This window comes from Heteronotia binoei, chromosome 21 (genome assembly GCF_032191835.1).
Source record: "Heteronotia binoei isolate CCM8104 ecotype False Entrance Well chromosome 21, APGP_CSIRO_Hbin_v1, whole genome shotgun sequence".
NCBI lineage: Eukaryota > Metazoa > Chordata > Lepidosauria > Squamata > Gekkonidae > Heteronotia > Heteronotia binoei.
In genome coordinates this window covers 33207898-33226629 of record NC_083243.1, presented here as the reverse complement: position 1 = coordinate 33226629, position 18732 = coordinate 33207898, and positions in this window count along the sequence as shown.

Sequence of the window (18732 nt, the reverse complement as noted above, 5' to 3'; positions counted from 1 at the left end):
CAGGGCCGACCCTGCTTAGACTTCCCCCTACTTCGTTTCCTTCATATGTTGACCAACACACCAAAATGTAAAGCTGGAGTGTCCCCACAAGCAGAATTGGAGACTAAAGCTTGGCAACTGGCCTTCAGTTTGTACCTTAAAGTGTTTTATAGCAACTCTAGATACCTATGTTTATTAAAAGAGTGGCCTGGGACCCACATATCTTTGGGACTGCCTCCTTTGGTATGTCCCCAGGAGATTATTATGCTCAACTGAGAACGATCTACTGGTGACCCCTGGCCCCAAAGCTTTTTCAGTCCTGGCTTTGACTTGGTGGAACTCTCTGCCAAACATCACCAGGACCCTGTGGGACTAAAAGCAATTCCACAGGACCTGTGAGGCAGAAATATTCCATCAGGCTTTTGGTTGAGGACAATAATGGTTTTCCATCATGGCTGGTACTCTCCTCTTTTCATCCATCATTTTTTTTTCATTTCTGCCTCCTGCTTACCCTGCCTACAAGGTGGCAACATAGTCCAGAATGGGCTTAACATCAAAACAGTGATGCCATAGAATCACAGAGTTGGAAGGGACCTCCAGGTCATCTAGTCCAACCCCCTGCACAATGCAGGAAACTCACAGATACCTCCCCCTAAATTCACAGGTTCTTCATTGTTGTCAGATGGCCATCTAGCCTCTGTTTAAAAACCTCCAAGGAAGGAGAGCCCACCACCTCTCAAGGAAGTCTGTTCCACTGAGGAACAGCTCTAATGGTCAGGAAGTTCTTCCTAATGTTGAGCCGAAAAGTCTTTTGATTTAATTTCATCCCATTGGTTCTGGTCCTACCTTCTGGGGCCACAGAAAACAATTCTGCACCATCCTCTATATGACAGCCCTTGGAGATGGTGATCATATCACCTCTCAGCCGCCTCCTCTCCAGGCTAAACATGCCCAGCTCCTTCAACCTTTCTTCATAGGACTTTATCTCCAGACCCTTCACCATCTTTGTTGCCTTCCTTTGTCTATATCTTTTTTAAAATCTGGAGATTATTTTTTGTACTGTATGACTTATTAGTTTTAACAAATGTTGGGGGTGGGGGGTTGATGTTTATCACTTCTGTTGTACATCGCCCAGAGCCCTGTGCATTTGGGGATTGGGCAATCCATAAATTTAAAATATGAATGGAAGATTCGAATGAATCCTTTTGGTCCAAGTTTCTTGACACAACCTGGACATAATTCAGGGCCTGGAACCTGCAGCTGTTAAGTCCTATATCAGGAATAATATCCAAGAAAGGGATTACTTGAGCATTTGGGCTTGTGCCCACAGGATTTATCTTCTGGAATTTTTGGTATTCCTCCACCATAATTCTGCCTTCCTATGCATTTTCTCTAAAGATCGCAAATACTTTAGAGCTTTCTTATTAACTTGATTGAATTGCAGCCCACTCCTGTTATTAAGGGAAGATTAAGAAAGATTCCTTACTCAGACCATGATCTTGTGCTATCATAGAAACTCAGGACATTCTGAATCAGGGTTCTAATCTCAGACATATGCTGTTAGTCATGTTCTGGTACAGCAGTCACCTTCTGCTCTGGTTTTCAGTGTTCTAGGTCAGCTTTATGAAGTCCCTCTCCACTTAGGCCAGCATTTACATGCTTTAGCAATGGAAGATTAATGGAGCAATCTTATGTAGAGCTACTTCAATGGAAGACTAAGAGAAACAATAGGGCTTTCCCTGAATGTGAAGCAGAGGCAACTTGCCCTGTACAACAAGTGTAAGAACACACTTCTGCTCCAGTACAGCAATAAATCCTTTGCATGTTTGTAAGTTTAAGTCCATCCATAGGAAAGAGGCAGCTGGGAAATTTCTGTTTTAAAATCAAGCAGTTTATTCATCTAAAACAAGCACCAGCTAACTCACCTCTTTACTTACCAACACATTGCAACCAAATGCCTATCTTCTCACCCCTCTAGGGGGACTTTACATAATTGTGCTGGTCTTCTGAATCTATTTTGCTTGCGTGCCAATATGTTAGCCAACTCTGTTGTTTCTTCTAATATTTGGCATTTGCTTTTGAATTATGCTTGTCCATCTGTTATTTGTCCTTTTCATGGTGCATTCTGCCCATTTCATTTGTTCCTCTTGGTTTTTCTCAACATTTGTTTTTCCCCCACCATCCCAACACCAAAAATTCTACCAGCATTAAAGTTGCTTAGGAATTGGTTTCCATCCAAGATCTTTGAATTTCTATACTTTTTTGGCCCATAGAGACATGAAGTGCAGTTTAGTAATTTTCAATTCAGTACTTAAGTGGCCTTCTGGGCATTCCCTTTTAGAATCTTGAAAGATGATTCAAATACAAAGACTCAGCCAGGGGGTTTTGGGGGAGTGGGAGGGGAGGGAGATGCTGTGTTCATGGGCTGGGGCCATGGACTTGTACCTCAAAGTCCAGCCCAGATAGCACTACTGTCTAGGGACTGGGGATATGACCTTTATGTGTGGAGAACAGGAGATGAATCTGCAGATGTGTCCCTGTCATTGACCGATGACTGAAGTTTGAAAAGGTGATATCACAGAGGTTGTAAAGTAAAGGAACGTGGTCAACTGAGCTGCACCAACTGCCCAAATTGGTGGCCCACAGACTTCCATTCCTTTGCATCCCCTGCAGTGGTGATAGCCTGTCATTGCGCCCTTCCAAGATGACAGCTGTGTTGTACCTGTGTGCCATCTACTATTATTCCAAGGGTAGTTTGTACACGAGAGGACTGACTTCTGGATGGCTGACTGCAGCGCTCACATTTGGGAGCAGGGGGCTGCCAAATTATTCCTACCATGCTACTATGCGGTTATATCCTTGACTGTGGTCTTCAGCTCTTCATTGACTTGTTGATTTCATCTAGATCCTCCATGTTATGCCTTCAGGTAGGATCTCTCTGTAGCTGAGTGGTTACCTGCTCACCCCTTTTCCTCCACATGCATTTGGCCAGATACTCCCTCTATCAAGTAGAATCTCATGCCACAGCCCAAGAGACCCAGCCGCTTCACAGTCAAATATGTACATTGGAAACATTCCATCCAAATGGAAAGTGTTTCAGCTACTGTTTTGAAAATGCCCTTACATCCATGGCAAGGTTAGGATCCAAAATAACACTGCCCTTGAAGTAAGCAATGCGCATTTGTGAATAGCACTAGGGAAATAAGCACAAGAAGGCTGGGAGTGTCCAATTTAGATGGAACATCAGGAATCACACAAGGGACAACAGGAGTCTGTATTATTTGGGAGGAGAAGAGCTTCTGCCCGAGAAAAAATACTAAGGTCCAGCTGTGTTTTACGCAGTGGTCAAACAGTTGCCCTGGAGGGTCAACAAACAGAGCATACAGGCCTTCCCCTGATGTTGTCATAAAAAGATGCTGCAACTGTACCATGGTCCTGAACTGTATTGGGCCCCTGTGCACTTGGGAACTGAGTTGAAGTTAGAGCTCCTGGACCTCAGAGCTGGATTAACAATTAGGCTAAGTAGGCACTGGCCTATGGGCCCCCATGCCTTCAGGAGCCCCAGACTGGCTTTCACCCCATTTTCCCCTCTGCTTGCAGCCCTCCCAGTCTGCATGTGCAGCCAGCAACTGAGCTGTTCTTTGCCTGATTTGCCTGGTGTGGCTGCTGCGGGCATCACCAAGTTTGCCTCTCTTTGCCTCTCCTCCACAGCTTAGTAAAAGGGGTTTTTAAGAGGGGGCTGCAGCAGGGGCTGTGAATGGTGGGGCAGGTGCTCAGACTCAGAGGTAATTTATAAAGGGGCCCCCAAGATTTCAACTTCCTTGGGGCCTCCACAGGGTTTAATCCAGCACTGTTGGACCTCATTCGTTCTTTGGACTTGGGTATGGACCTGTGGAAAGATTAACTTGTAGGCAGGCCTTTAGAACATTGGCAGGTGTACTGATAGGTTTATCTTCAATTGGTAATTACATCGAGTTGTAAATGACAAGTTGTAAAAGTTGATGGCAAAGCAATGTCAGCAAGCCAGTATTGCACAGCCTAACTAGGCAGTAGAAAAGAACACAGTGACCAATTCACAACAGCATACACTGGTGATGATGTCACTTCTGGTGTAAACCAGAAGTGACATCACTGTGTCACTGCCAACATCACTGTGAGGGAACTGGCAACCCAAAGTGTAATTCAATTGGACTGTGAGAAAAAGAATGTGCAAAAAGCTGATTGTGCTGTACTGCATAGAGAGAACATAAGAACATAAGAGAAGGCACATTGAATCAGACCACTCTGTGTCACACAGTGGCCCAAAAAAAAAAAACAAGTGCCATCAGTAGGTTCACAAGTGGGTCTAGAAGCCCTCCCACTTTGCCCCCCCCCAAGCACTAAGAATACAGAGCATCACTGCCCCAAACAGTTCCAATAATATACTGTGGCTAATAGCCACTGATGGACCTCTGCTCCATATATTTATCCAGTCCCCTCTTGAACCTTTCTATGATTGTAGCTGCCACCACCTCCTGTGGCAGTGAATTCCACATGTTAATCACCCTTTGGGTGAAGAAGTACTTCCTTTTATCCATTCTAACCCATTCATTGAATGCCCACAAGTTCTTGTGTTGTGAGAAAGGAAGAAAAGTACTTATTTCTCTACTTTTTCCATCCCATGCATAATCTTGTAAACCTCTTTCATGTCACTCTGCAGTCGACGTTTCTCCAAGCTAAAAAGCCCCAAACGTTTCTTCATAGGGAAAGTGTTCCAACCTTTTAATCATTCAAGTTGCCCTTTTCTGGACTTTTTCCAATGCTATAATATCCTTTTTGAGGTTCAGTGACCAGAATTGTACACAGTATTCCAAATGAGACCGCACCATCGATTTATACAGGGACATTCCAATATTGGCTGATTTGTTTTCAATTTCCTTCCTAATAATTCTCAGCATAGCATTGGCCTTTTTTATTGCAATCGCACACTGTCTTGACATTTTCAGTGAGTTATCTACCACGACCTCAATATCTCTTTCTTGGTCAGTCTCTGCCAATTCACACCCCATCAACTTGTATTTGTAGCTGGGATTCTTGGCCCCAATGTGCATTACTTTGCACTTGCCACATTGAACCTCATCTGCCACGTTGATGCCCACACACCCAGCCTCAACAGTTCCCTTTGGAGTGCCTCACAATCCTCTCTGGTTCTCACCACCCTGAACAATTTAGTGTCATCTGCAAACTTGGCCACTTCACTGCTTACTCCCAACTCCAAATCATTTATGAACAAGTTAAAGAGCATGGGACCCAGTACTGAGCCCTGCAGCACCCCACTGCTCACCATTCTCCACTGCAAAGATTGCCCATTTATACTCACTCTCTGCTTCCTATTAATTAGCCAGTTTTTGATCCACAAAAGGACCTGTCCTTTTACTCCATGACTCTCAAGCTTACTAAGGAGCCTTTGATGAAGAACGTTATTAAAAGCTTTCTGGAAGTCATGGTAAACAACATCTATTGGGTCCCCTTTGTCCACATGTTTGTTCACCCCCTCAAAGAAATGTAACAGTTTAGTGAGGCAAGATCTTCCCTTACAGAACCCATGCTGAGTCTTCCTCAATAACTTGTGTTCATCAATGTGCCTACTCATTCTGTCCTTGATAATGATTTCTACCAACTTTCCTGGTATTGAAGTCAGATTGACTTGCCTGTAATTTCCCAGATTTCCTCTGGAACCCTTTTAAAAGTTAGGAGTGACATTTGCTACCTTCCAGTCCTCAGGAATGGAGGCAGATTTCAATTAAAGATTACATATTTTTGTCAGGAGATCCACAAGTTCACCTTTGAATTCTTTCAGAACTCTTGGATGTATGCCATCCGGACCTGGTGACTTGTTAGTTTTTAATTTGTCTATCAGTTGTAGGACCTCCTCTCTTGTCACCTCAATCTGACTCAGGTCTTTCAACACCCCTTCCAAAATTAGCACTTCTGGAGCTGGCAAACACTTCTCATCTTCCACAGTGAAGACGGAGGCAAAAAATGCATTCAGCTTCTCAGCCATTTCCCTATCCTCCTTCAGTAATCCTTTTACCCCTTGCTCATCCAAGAGCCCCACTGCTTCCCTGGCTGGTTTCCTGCTTCTAATATATTTGAAGAATTTTTTATTGTTGGTCTTTATGTTTTTTGCAATATGCTTCTCATAATCCCTTTTTGCCTGCCTGATCACAGTCTTGCATTTGATTTGCTGCAGCCTGTGTTCCCTTTTATTAATCTCACTTGGACTAGCTTTCCACTGCTAAAAGGAATCCTTCTTACCTTTTACAGCTTCCGTAACTTTGTTTGTTACCATGCAGGCCTTTTCTTATACCTGTTTGTGCCTTTCCTAACTTGTGATATATATTTTACCTGAGCTTCTAGGATTGTAGTTTTAAATAGCCTCCAAGCTTCCTGTTATGTCTTGAACCATAAGCTGATGTACCGCATGGCGATCGCTACAAAGGCGACCCAGGGGCCCCGGATGTAGCTCGCTATACGCCCCGCCCATCAAGATCTGTGGCAGGAAGTTTGACTGGTCAGGATTGGACTGGTCAGACTGGAGGGCAGTTCCGGGGAATGTATATAAGCAGGACCCGGCCCGCGTGTTCCCTCTCTTGTAATGTACCACTGAATAAAGCATGTTGCCTTCAAACCGTCTTGCAACTCAGTACATTACAGTGGTGACGAAGGTGGGATGCTAGCCAGGTAACTCCCAAAGAGGACCTTTGCGGAGCTGGCCGGAGACGGAGAAGGCACGCTGTCCAAGGAGACGGAAGCGCCCGCTGACGCAGCAACCATGGCTAACCCGAGCAGAGCGACGGGTCGCCTCGAAGAGTTCAACCCCGCTAAACCGGAAAGGTGGGAGACCTACACGGAGCGGGTTGATTGCTACCTTTGAGCAAACATGATAACGGACGACAGCCGGAAAAGAGATGTGCTCCTGAGCGTCTGCGGAGAGGCCACATTCGAGATCGCCAAGGGTCTCTCGGCCCCCACGAGACTCACGGAGAAGACGTATGAGGAGATAGTCCGACTCCTCATGGGGCACTTCTTGCCCCAGCCCTCAATCATCGCCCGCCGATTCCTCTTTCACAAGAGGGACCAAGAGGCAGGAGAGATGGCAGCCGAATACCTGGCCGCTCTCCGCCAAATAGCAGGAAACTGTAGCTTTGACAAGCTAGAGGAGGCCCTGAGGGACCATTTTGCCTGGGGCCTGAGGGACGAAAGACTACAGCAGAAGCCCTTCACAAAGAAAGAGCTCACCCTCCAGGGTGCCTTCAACGAGGCCACAGCATTTGAGAGAGCCATTAAAGCTTTCCAAAACCCGAGGGCAGAAGCCATCCACCAGGAGGAGATGGCACAGAGCCACCCAGAGGAGGAGGAGATGCACCAGCTATGCCGCCCACCAGGGATGGGACCGAGAGCGACCCAGCAGCCATGAGCGACAGAGAAACCAACCATCACCAAGTGCGCAAGCTGCGGGGAACCAAACGAGCGTCGGGACTGCCCCTATCGCAACGTGGACTGCAGGAACTGCGGGAAATTGGGCCACATTGCGCGGGTTTGCAGGGCCAAGGCCGGCCGCAGATGCCAGTCCACCAACCAAAATTCAAACGAGGACTACTCGACCGCCTCGACCAGCCTGCAGGTAATGAACTTGCCCAGCAATACCCCCGACAAGGTCAAGGTATCGATCAGGATTGAGGGAAGCCCCTGCCTGATGGAACTGGACTCAGGCTCCTCCATCTCCATAATTTCGGAGGAGTCCCTAAGAAAACTGTGCCCACGTGGCCGGCCTAGGCTGCGACCGGCTGGTTTCATACTACGGGACTTCCAAAAGAACCCCATACAGATCCTGGGATGGGCCACGGTGAGGGTGGAGTTTAAGAGCTTTAGGGGGTAACTGGATATACTGGTGGTCAAACGCCAGCTCACCACACTGCTGGGCCTGGCCTGGTTTCAACCGTTGGGAATTCAGATCATGGGGGTGCAGCAGCTGGGGACGCAAGGGTTTGAGCACGTGTGTAGGGAATTTCTGGAGGTGTTTGATGGGGCCCTAGGGTGCTACAAGGGCCCTCCCATATCCTTACCCCTCGACCCCCACGTGCGGCCAATGCGGCTAAAGGCCAGACGGGTTCCGTTCACTCTGAAGCCCAAAATCAAAGCAGAGCTGGACCGCCTCACAGCCCAGGGAGTGCTAGAACCGGTTTACTACACCACATGGGAAATCCCGATAGTAACCCCGGTGAAGCCAAATGGGGACGTGCGCATATGCGCCGACTACAAGTGCACCATAAACAAGGCACTACAAAATAACCCCTACCCCGTCCCAGTAGTCAGTCACGTTTTGGCAGCACTAGCGGGGTCAAAAAATTTTGGGAAGCTGGACTTGGCCCAGGCATACCAGCAGCTCCCAGTGGATGCCGAGACGGCGGAAGCCCAGACCATAGTGACCCACAGGGGGGCTTTCAGGGTGCGGTGGTTGCAATTTGGGGTGAGTGTGGCTCCGGGGGTCTTTCAGAGCCTGATGGATTCTCTCCTCAAAGGGATCCCCAGGGTACAACCGTTTTTCGATGACGTTCTGATTGCCGCACCAGATGCGGAGGAGTTCAGCAACCGGCTGTGAGAGGTCCTCCGCAGGTTCCAGGTGGCCAGACTGAAAGTCAAGCATGAAAAGTGTTCCCTCGGGGTGCCGAGGGTGGAGTTCTTGGGGTTTGCGGTGGACGCTGCAGGGATCCACCCGACGGCTGACGAAACCAAGGCCATTATGGAGGCCCCAGGCCCCACGTGCAGGGCGGAGCTACAAAGTTTCTTGGGGTTATTAAATTTTTATCATTCGTTTTTGCCCCACAAAGCAGCCTTAGCAGAACCCCTCCATAGGCTCTTAGATAAAAACGCCCCGTGGGTCTGGGAAAATAATCAGGCAGCCGCTTTTCAGGCGGTCAAGGAGCTCCTCGTATCCAATAACGTGTTCCACCATTTTGATGAAGCCCTGCCGGTGGTCTTAGCGTGCGATGCGTCACCACACAGGGTGGGCGCCATCCTGGGTCACCAACTCCCGGATGGGAGGGAGGTCCTGATAGCATATTATTCCAGAACCCTGACTCCCGCAGAGTGCAGATTGATAAGGAGACCTTGGCAATCGTGGCGGGGGTGCATAAATTTAATGACTACCTGTACGGTAGACATTTTACGATCACCACGGATCACAAGCCGCTCCTGGGACTCCTCCCCCCAGACTGCCAGATGCCACAGATTCTGTCACAGCGCGTCCTGCAGTGGAATCAGTTCCTGAACTCTTACTCGTATGCCCTGGTCCACCGCCTGGGCAAGGCGATGGGTCACGCGGACGCCCTTAGTTGCCTTCCGCTGCCCTCCATGGACCCAGCCCCAGCCCCAGCCCACCATGTGATGCTCATTGAAATGCTACTGGAGAGACTCCTCCATGCCGCCAAGGTAGTGAAGGTCATGGGGCGGGACAAAATACTCGCACGGGTTCTCGACTGGGTGGGGAGTGGATGGCTCGAGGGAAAACAGGCCGAAGAATTCAGGGCATTCACATCTCGCAGGGAAGAACTCTCCTCGCACAAGGGGTGTCTGCTCTGAGGAAGCAGGGTGGTAGTTCCCCTCCCCCCCCATTGCGGAAACAAGTGCTAGAGGCCCTACATGAAACTCATACTGGGATTGTACAGATGAAGGCCCTAGCACGCAGTTATGTATGATGGCCGGGGATGGATAAGGAGATCAAGGGGTGGGTTCGTAGGTGCCAAGCCTGCCAGGAGTCCCGGCCCGAACCACCCTGAGCCCCGGTCCACCGCTGGGAAGCCCATAGGAGGCCATGGTCTAGGTTACATATTGACTTTGAAGGGCCCTTTCAGGGCCAAATATTCTGCATTCTGGTGGACGCTTACACCAAGTGGTTGGAAGTTATCCCATTAGTCTCCACCTCAATGGTGGCAGCGGTCCAAGCGTTGCGCAGGGTCCTTTGCACACACGGGATTCCTGACACCATCGTCTCGGATAATGGGACCGCATTCACCTCCCGGGAATTCCGGGAGTTCTTGCAGAGATACCTAATAAAACATATACGGTCCGCCCCCTTCCATCCGGCCACCAACAGCCAAGCAGAGTGGATGGTACGCACCACTAAAGAGGCCCTGGGATGCATAGTAAAGGGGGACTGGGACCACCCCCTGGCCACCTTCCTATTTGACAATAGAATCACCCCCAACCCAGTCATAGGGGTGAGCCCAGCAGAGTTAATGGGAAGGAAGCTGATCACAAGGTTGGACCGGTTGCATCCTGCCCGGGCCACCGATCTCCGCAGCTCTCCCAAGATCAGGGAAGCGGCTAGGGGGTTCTTTCTGGGGGATCCGGTATACGCAAGGAACTATGCCAGCAGCCCAGAGTGGGTAGCGGGTCAGGTGCTGTGCGTGACTGGGTCCCGCCACTACGACGTCTCCACGGAGGGGGGCCAAATCCTGCGGAGGCATATAGATCAGATGCGCCGCCGCACCTTGCCAGAAGAGCCGGCTGCAGTACGAAACAAGGATGAACTAGCAGCCACACCCACACTGAGAGCTACCCCGCCTCTGCCGACCGCTCCGACCAATCGGGTGGAAGAGCCACACCGGGGCGGGGGCGACCCCCCAAGAGTAGGGACACCAGATGACCAGCAGGGCGCTGACAACCATAGGCTGGCGCTACCCCCATGCGGGGAAACCGCCACCCCATCCACCGTGGCAGCCGCGGCCCCGGCAGCTCTGGTGACCGCTCCCACTCCACAAGTAACTCCAAGGAGGTCAACCAGGGAACGCAAGGCCCCCGCTTACTTGCAAGACTATGTGTCCTGAACTAGGGGGGGAGGAGTGTTATGTCTTGAACCATAAGCTGATGTACTGCATGGCGATCGCTACAAAGGCGACCCACGGGTCCCCGGGTGTAGCTCGCTAGACGCCCCGCCCATCAAGATCTGTGGCGGGAAGTTTGACTGGTCGGGATTGGACTGGTCAGACTGGGGGGCAGTTCCGGGGAATGTATATAAGCGGGACCCGGCCCACGTGTTCCCTCTCTTGTAATGCACCACTGAATAAAGCATGTTGCCTTCAAACCGTCTCGCAACTCAGTACATTACACTTCCCCAACGGTTTGACCATATTTACCTTTCCTTTCAGTTTTGAAGATCCATTATCTGCTAAGTTTTTCCTCTGTTATCACTAACATAGATTAGGGAGACATGAAGAAGAGTTGGTCTTTATACCCCACTTTTCTCTACGGTGTTTCAAAGCGGTTTACAATCACCTTGCCTCCTTCTTGCCACAATAGGCACCTTGTGAGGCAGGTGGGGCTGAGAGAGTTTTGAGAGAATGGTCACTGCTCCAAGGTCACCCAAAGAGCTTCATTGGAAGAGCAGTGGGGAATCAAACCCATTGTTCCAGATTAGAGTTCGCTGTTCTTAACCACTACACCGTACTGTCTCTCCATGACATGTGTCTTGGATGTGTGGGAGAAGAGTGTATAATTTCATAATAACATCGATGAAACAAGTAAGAATGAGTTAATTTAAGAAAAATACCTAGAGGGATTATCTGAATACAGTATTTACTAAAGGAAGTTGTCTTTTACTGTAAAATGACCCCCCAAAAGTAAATATACAAAGTTATTTTTAAAAAACTGCTGTACATACCTGTAACTTGTGTGTAAATTTAATAGGACTTTCTATTTTTTTTCTTGATAACAATCCCAGGGTGGAAGGTGACTAGACTTCAATTCAGGCAAACAGGGTATGTTTTATATGTGTGTTATTCCCCGAATGAGCATAATGTGAGGTAAAATGAATGGCAGAATGAATTAAGAATCCAGCATTCACTGACACAATGGTATAAACACTGTAGACAAACAAAAAGTCATGAAACAAAATCTGTTAGAAGCTGGGGTTTTACTGCTGAAAGGAGAAATTGCTAGGATGATACCTCTGTGCAAACTCCACCCATCTGAACCAGACGCCCAGCCCTGCAACCCAGGTTTTCTTGAGATTTTCATTGCCAAACATTATTTTGTTGTCACTGCTCATATTTCAAAGTCTGAGACTGGATGGTTAAGACCTGGCTGAAATGGTGTCACAGATGGGAGAGGATCTGGGACATATGCTGCGAACTCTTGGGAGAGGTCCCAGGAAAACATTAACTTCTCCAGGCTTTTGCCCTCAACGTGATTTCTAGATTATATTTACTGGAGGAGGGAAGGAAGGGAGGGTGATTTGCAAGTATAAGGATTGCTCTTGTTGTATATTAGTTGTTTTGACTACTCGTTTGTTATGTCTGTTAGTTGACCTTGAAGCATACTTTATTTCCCTCCAGGACCCTGATGCCTACATTCTGATTGGCTGTTCTTTTAGAACCAGCCAATCAGGACGCAAGGCATTTCTCTCGGGAAATGCAAATGAAGGATCCTGGAGAGACCAATAGGGTGGGTTGCTGCCCACTTAAAGGGGGGTGTTTAACTCAGGCCAAATGAATATAAGGAGTGATGTTGCCTATTTGTGTTCAGTTCTGCTCTTGTTCAACAAATGTTCTTGCTTACCTTAAGCTGGCTGAACTCGCTATATAATAGCTCTTAAGCAGGTCTACTCAGAATCCTACTGAGGGTTATTCAGTGGAATTTACTCATAGGAAAGTGTTCTCACAATGGCACCGTTGAATTCTTTCCATTTCAGAATTCTTTCCATACCAGATATAATATACAAGTGAGTTCCTGCTGGGCTTTTTCTACAAAAAAAGCCCTGTCTTCAATGCAACCCATTTAATCTTCAATATGTTCCCGGCCCACCCCCCCCCCCCAAAAAAAAAAGAAAGCTAAGTGTGTGTGACTGGCCCAAAGACACCAAGCCAGTTGTCCTGGCAAAGTGGGAATTTGAACCTGGGTATCCCAGATTCCAGTCAACACTCTAACCACTATACCAAACTGACCAAGTGAGTCCTTTTAAAGCAAAGGTGTCAAACTCATTTGTTATGAGGCTTGGATCTGTCATAAATGGGACCTTGTTGGGCTGGGCGATGTCAAGCCAGACCATGTGTGTACATATTTAAGATCAGGTAGCAGAGATATAAACTTTATAAAGGACACATACAAACACAATTAAAGATTAAAAAAAAATAAAATAAAACATGTTTAAAACATTAGCACTCATTGGTCTTAAAGGTGCGTTCTTTGTATTTTTCCCATATAGGGTATAATGAAGAATTGATCTTCGGGTATATGGGGCTCTAGAGGGGCTATCTTTTGAGGTAGAGGCACCAAATTTTCAGCATAGCATCCAGTGCTCTCCTCACAACATCCCCCAAGTTTCAAAAAGATTGGACTGCGGGGTCAATTCTATGAGCCCCAAAAGAAGGTGCCCCTACCCTTCATTATTTCCAGTGGAGGGAAGGCATTTAAAAGGTGTGCAGTCCCTTTAAATGTTATGGCTAGAACTCCCTTCAGAGTTCAATTATGCTTGTCACAACCTTGCTTCTGGCTTCACCCCCATAGTCTCATGGCTCCACCCCCAAAGTCCCCAGATATTTTTTGAAATGGACTTGGCAACCCTATAAAAAGATGCCATTTAAAAAGCTTTCAAAGTGGGGGAGGAAAGAAAAGAAACAAACGAAAATACAAATAAATTTCCTAAAGGTAGCTTGGTCTAAAAACCCCCAAACCTTTATTGAACACTGGACTAGCATCACTAGGAAGGTAAAACAGAACGAATCCTAAACACATCCCTTACTGGAAGAAAGAGGTGCGAGGAAGTGCTGAAATGACAAATGCATTCATTTCCTTCTGATTTCAATATTGATCATTAAAAAAGGTCTTTTTAGTGGAGCACTAATGCAGCAAATTTCAAATCAATGCCCTCATCTAACCCAATGAAGATTGACCATTGGTCCTAATGCAGTCGGGGGATCATTAAATCAGACTTCATTGTCATTCCTGCGATACATCATTTAGTGATTTGACATCACATGGAGGAATGTCTGAATATGAAGGCACTAATCAGCTAATATGCATGCACCTCATTATAACACATACACCATTGGTACACAATTAGGATTCCATTGTCTCTGCAAGATGCTACTCCACAGAAACGTTATACACATTTTCATAGGAGCGTTTTCATAGGAGAGGTCAATTGCTAGGCGTTGTCTTTCGAACCCAACATTAACAGTGGCAACTTTCAATTGCAAATAAAGTAATATTTGAAAATGATAGCAAAAGCCATTATCCTTAACCTGCTTTGTTGGAAGGAAGTCTTATGAAAGAGGGTGGATACTACTTCTGAGTTAACATGGTGGGGCTTAGCCCTAAGGACTAGCACCAGTATGGTATATTTATTATTGTGTCTGGCAAATGGAAAACTTGTTAGCAGGACCCTAAATATACAATCAGGTTAATTTTTTCCTCCCCCCTGGGAGGAAAACACCCACCAGCAAAGTGTATATATGTAAAACATTCTCAGCAGCACTAGCAAGAAATGACAGAAAATGTCAGTTTTGTATTATGAACTGGAGAGTCTATTTTCATTCCTGAGAGCCACACACAATTACAGGATTCACGTTTTCAAACAGGGAAGATGACACACTCTTTTAAATCTGGCAACCTTTTATAGAGTTCAATTGCACTGCTATCGTGTTCAGACTTTTTTTCTTATATGGGCTTAATTTAAAAAAAAAAAAAAAAATACAAAATACAGCATCCTCAGTTTGAAATGCATGTTCACTTGCACAGGCAAAGTATAGATCACCAAGCCAAGCTGAGGGGCGGGGGGAGCTCCCCCCACAGGGGAAAAAAACCCCTTGGTAACTTAATACACTAAACTTCAGCTTCTTGCTGTATTATGTGAAATGGCTTGAAACAGGAGGCAGCTGCCAAGGAACATCACTGCTTCTTTGCTCAAGAGAGACAAGGAAAGGAAGAGTTGGGGGGGGGGGATTCCCTCGATGGCTACCACAATAGCATGTCTTTCATTATTGCCCTGTGTCAAGGCACTGTGTAATATTCATTGTGCATGCATAGTAAATTCCTATTTACCTGGCAGTTCCTTTGATAAGTCAGTCTTTTCTCCCGCTTTACGTCCACACAGCATGGAACAGTGAAATCTTTTTTTTTTCTTTTTGCCTATAATTCTTATTAAGGTGATACCTTTTCTGAATAAGAAAGCACACAGTTCCAAAGAAGGCATCCTCTAGGGGTTTTAAGGGCCATTGTTTTTATTGTTTTGCTTTTTATTCATCCCACCCCGCTGCGTTTTAATGCTATAGTGACTTCTCTGTGTATACAGCTCTCATATTGAAATGTCTGCTGCAGATATATGCAATATTAAAGAGTGCTTATGAATTTTTGACATCTAATTAGTCGCTACCCAGTTAACATGTCAAGACTCAGAGGGATTAGGGAGTCAGCCCTTTCTGAATAAGTTAAAGCTATGCCCTGTCCTTTTCATGTATTATTCTTTAATGTAGGTGGTGATTATTTTGCTGTGATTAATTGATGAAGCTCATTGGTCTGGCAAGTGTTACAGAATTCACCATTCCTCACTTTTATTTCTCTCTGTAGGGCTTTCCTCCTCATTTGAAAGAAATTGGTTCTATCTGGTACGTGAAGCCTCTTTTTTCCCCCTCCTCCCCTGATGGTGTTGCATTTTGCCATTCCTTTCAAGATATCATCAAGTTAATATTCTGTCTTTCAGACTGTTGCCGAAGTTAATTATCTTTTTCAAGAGGGAAAATTCGACAAAAAAAAAAATGGAATTTGGGGAGATTTTGTTCAGCTGAATTCTTTTTCTTCCTCTGCCTGTTCTTAATATACTTTACTGATTATGAATCCAAAACTACAGACTTCGAACAAGCCAAAGCATATTTTCCTAGCCTGTTGTACAAAGGTTCTGTATCTGTTAATCTTGTAGGAGGTTAAAATGTTTAGTTTTAAACTCTCTCCATGTCCCCATGTCCTCATTTTAAAAAAGAAAAGTATACATTTTATTGTAGATATTATTATGTTGATTTTACCTTCCCTTTCAGATATCTATATTTTAGGAACCTAGCAATTTTGGCTTAAATAAAACCCCAAAATTTGCTGTAGAGTACTACTGTCCCCCTTCCACCCCAACACCTGTAGAAATCAAAATGATGCACATTTCAAACAATGCAATTACTCATAAATTCGGCAGTGTGTCAGGGTCTTTACTAACCTTCTGGTGCATGCCAAAAGAATGTTCCATTGATTATACACAGCTGCAAATGTCCCCAAAAGCAAAAACACACCAGTCCGGTATATTTAGTAATATCCCCTTTCTGGCTAAGTGATACAAGAATTATACTAAGAACAATAAGAACCATACGATAAGAACGTAATGGCCTGCACCATGCACAAACACCATGTGACCCTACATCAGATCACTGGTACTGAAGTCACTGTGGAATGCTTCATGCAACAGTGTCAGAGGTAGGATAGACAGCTGTCCAGTTCAGTGTTATTAATGTTGTATCACACATTTGACACTGTTGGGTTTCTTTCTCTCTCTCTTTGTTTTGTTACTGGTTCGTATGTCAGCCTGTTGGGTCCTAATGGCAGGACTTCATCAACTTGGGTCCCAACGAGGCAGATGTTTGGGGGAAGATGAAACTGGTGAACGTTCAGAGGATAATACAAGAGGCAAACAGTGCGTGCAAACAGAGCTTTATGCAACTATTTAATCACATGCTGGAGCTACTCAGAACTTCATGCAATTTCCCTACCTCTTCCTACCGAGGCAACAGAACAAAAGGACTAGAGCCAACACTTGCCGCCTCATGGTTCTATGGACAAGAAATAATTACTTCTCTAACTAAGTCTCGACTTGGCCCATTATAAATCTCCACTATTCAGTTCTGTAACTCGGACAATAAGAACGCTCCAGATGGTTTATCTGGGTGAAATGTTACAAACTCTTGTGAACCATCCTAGAAAAGAAAAGGTACCCCTATGCAATAATCCTTCACCTGTATTCATGGACTGAGTTTTAATTATCGCCTTCTACACCATTGAAGAAATGGCTGCTATTTCTCCCCCCTCCCTTTCAAGTTTATTATATCTCAGACATTTTTCAGGCACTACAGCCTGAAAATGAAAGAATGCACAGATGAGGTAAAAGGATAACCGAAGCTTTTGCCAAGAGATCACCTGAGTTCTGTCCCACTGTTTTTAAGGGATAGGTGCAAAGGGACCGCGGGGGGGGTGGGGGGGGGATGTGATTTCCAGGATGCCAGAAGCAACATTGTGAAGTAACATTGTCAGATACAAAGCTGCAAGGTTCACTGGCCAATAACAACACCTAGGAAAGAAACGAGTGTGAATCTTGGCTCACAGAGGGAATGCAGGATGATAAAACTGGGGGTGGGTGGGGGGGACAAAACAAAATGGTATCCATGTAGTGGGACCAGAGGGATAATACCAGGCATGGGAACATGAATTAAAAGAAATATCAATCAGCAGAAGCATAGGCGGCTTCCTGCCACACAGCCGATGCTATCAGAAGAAAACATTGAACTTTGGAGTGTTAGCAGCAGCTGAAATTTAGAATTATTGTTTCCTCCTAACAGAAGACTCATTTTCCACGGCCGCATTTGCAGCATAATAAGCTTTTTGTTATTTTTTCAATTAGAGTCAATTGACCTAACAAAATGGTTGGCAATTAAGTGATTTTTGTAATGGTCCGGGGGTAATTTAGTCGAGCTTGTCAGCTGTGTTTCATGAAGGCGAGATGTCTTTTTCCCCCTACCGCCTCTCTCTCCCTCTCTCTCTTCCCCCCCTTCTTTTTCTTTTCTCTCTTGAGCATAATGGCTCATAATTTCCAAATCTTTTCCTTCTGATTCTCTTACAATAATTCACAATTACAGGAAGTTGTTGGAGGTATTTTTTCCCCTTACCTTGCCTTTGGAATCAGTAATTTTAAATGAAATGTAAATACTTTAAAAAAAGAAGAGGAGGAGGAGGAGCTATTACAGAAATCCTTTTTGGGGTGTAAGCTCAATTATTTTATGAATAGTGACACCAGTTTCTGTTGGGTTCCTCTCCAAAAGGTGTGATGTATTATTATTATTTTTCCAGCCAAAGGGTTTGGAACAGTTCAGAAGATCTCCCCAAATCAAAACACCACTCAGGGAAGTAAATCACACAATCACAAACTCCCTAGGAAAGGTATGGTTTATACAAAACCAAGACAGATAACATTTCATTGCTGAGAGGCAGAAACCAGACTCAAGCTTCTTATGTTCTGATTAATAAAGGTCTCCTTGATTTATTTTTATTGATTCTTTGACTTCCTATACCACCTTGATTTGCATTTTTCCATTCGAGTAATGTGTTTTGACCTCATATTTGTATTATTTGTATTATTCTTTTTTTTGTAATACCTCGATAAGAATAGAGCTCATCTGTCCAGTTCAGAGCCTTCTTTCCTCGTGTGCACATCTTGAATCTGAACTCCAGTTTCCCCCTCTTTTTACCTGTTTTAAAATGTTACATCTTTAAAAACGTCTTCTCATAGGGTATAATGGGGAATTGATCTGGAGGTTTCGGGGGCTCTGGGGGAGCTGTTTTTTGAGGTAGAGGCACCAAATTTTCAATATAGTATCTAGTGCCTCTCCCCAAAGTATCCCCCAAATTTCAAAACGATTGGACCAGGGGGTCCAATTCTATGAGCCCCAAAAGAAGGTGCCC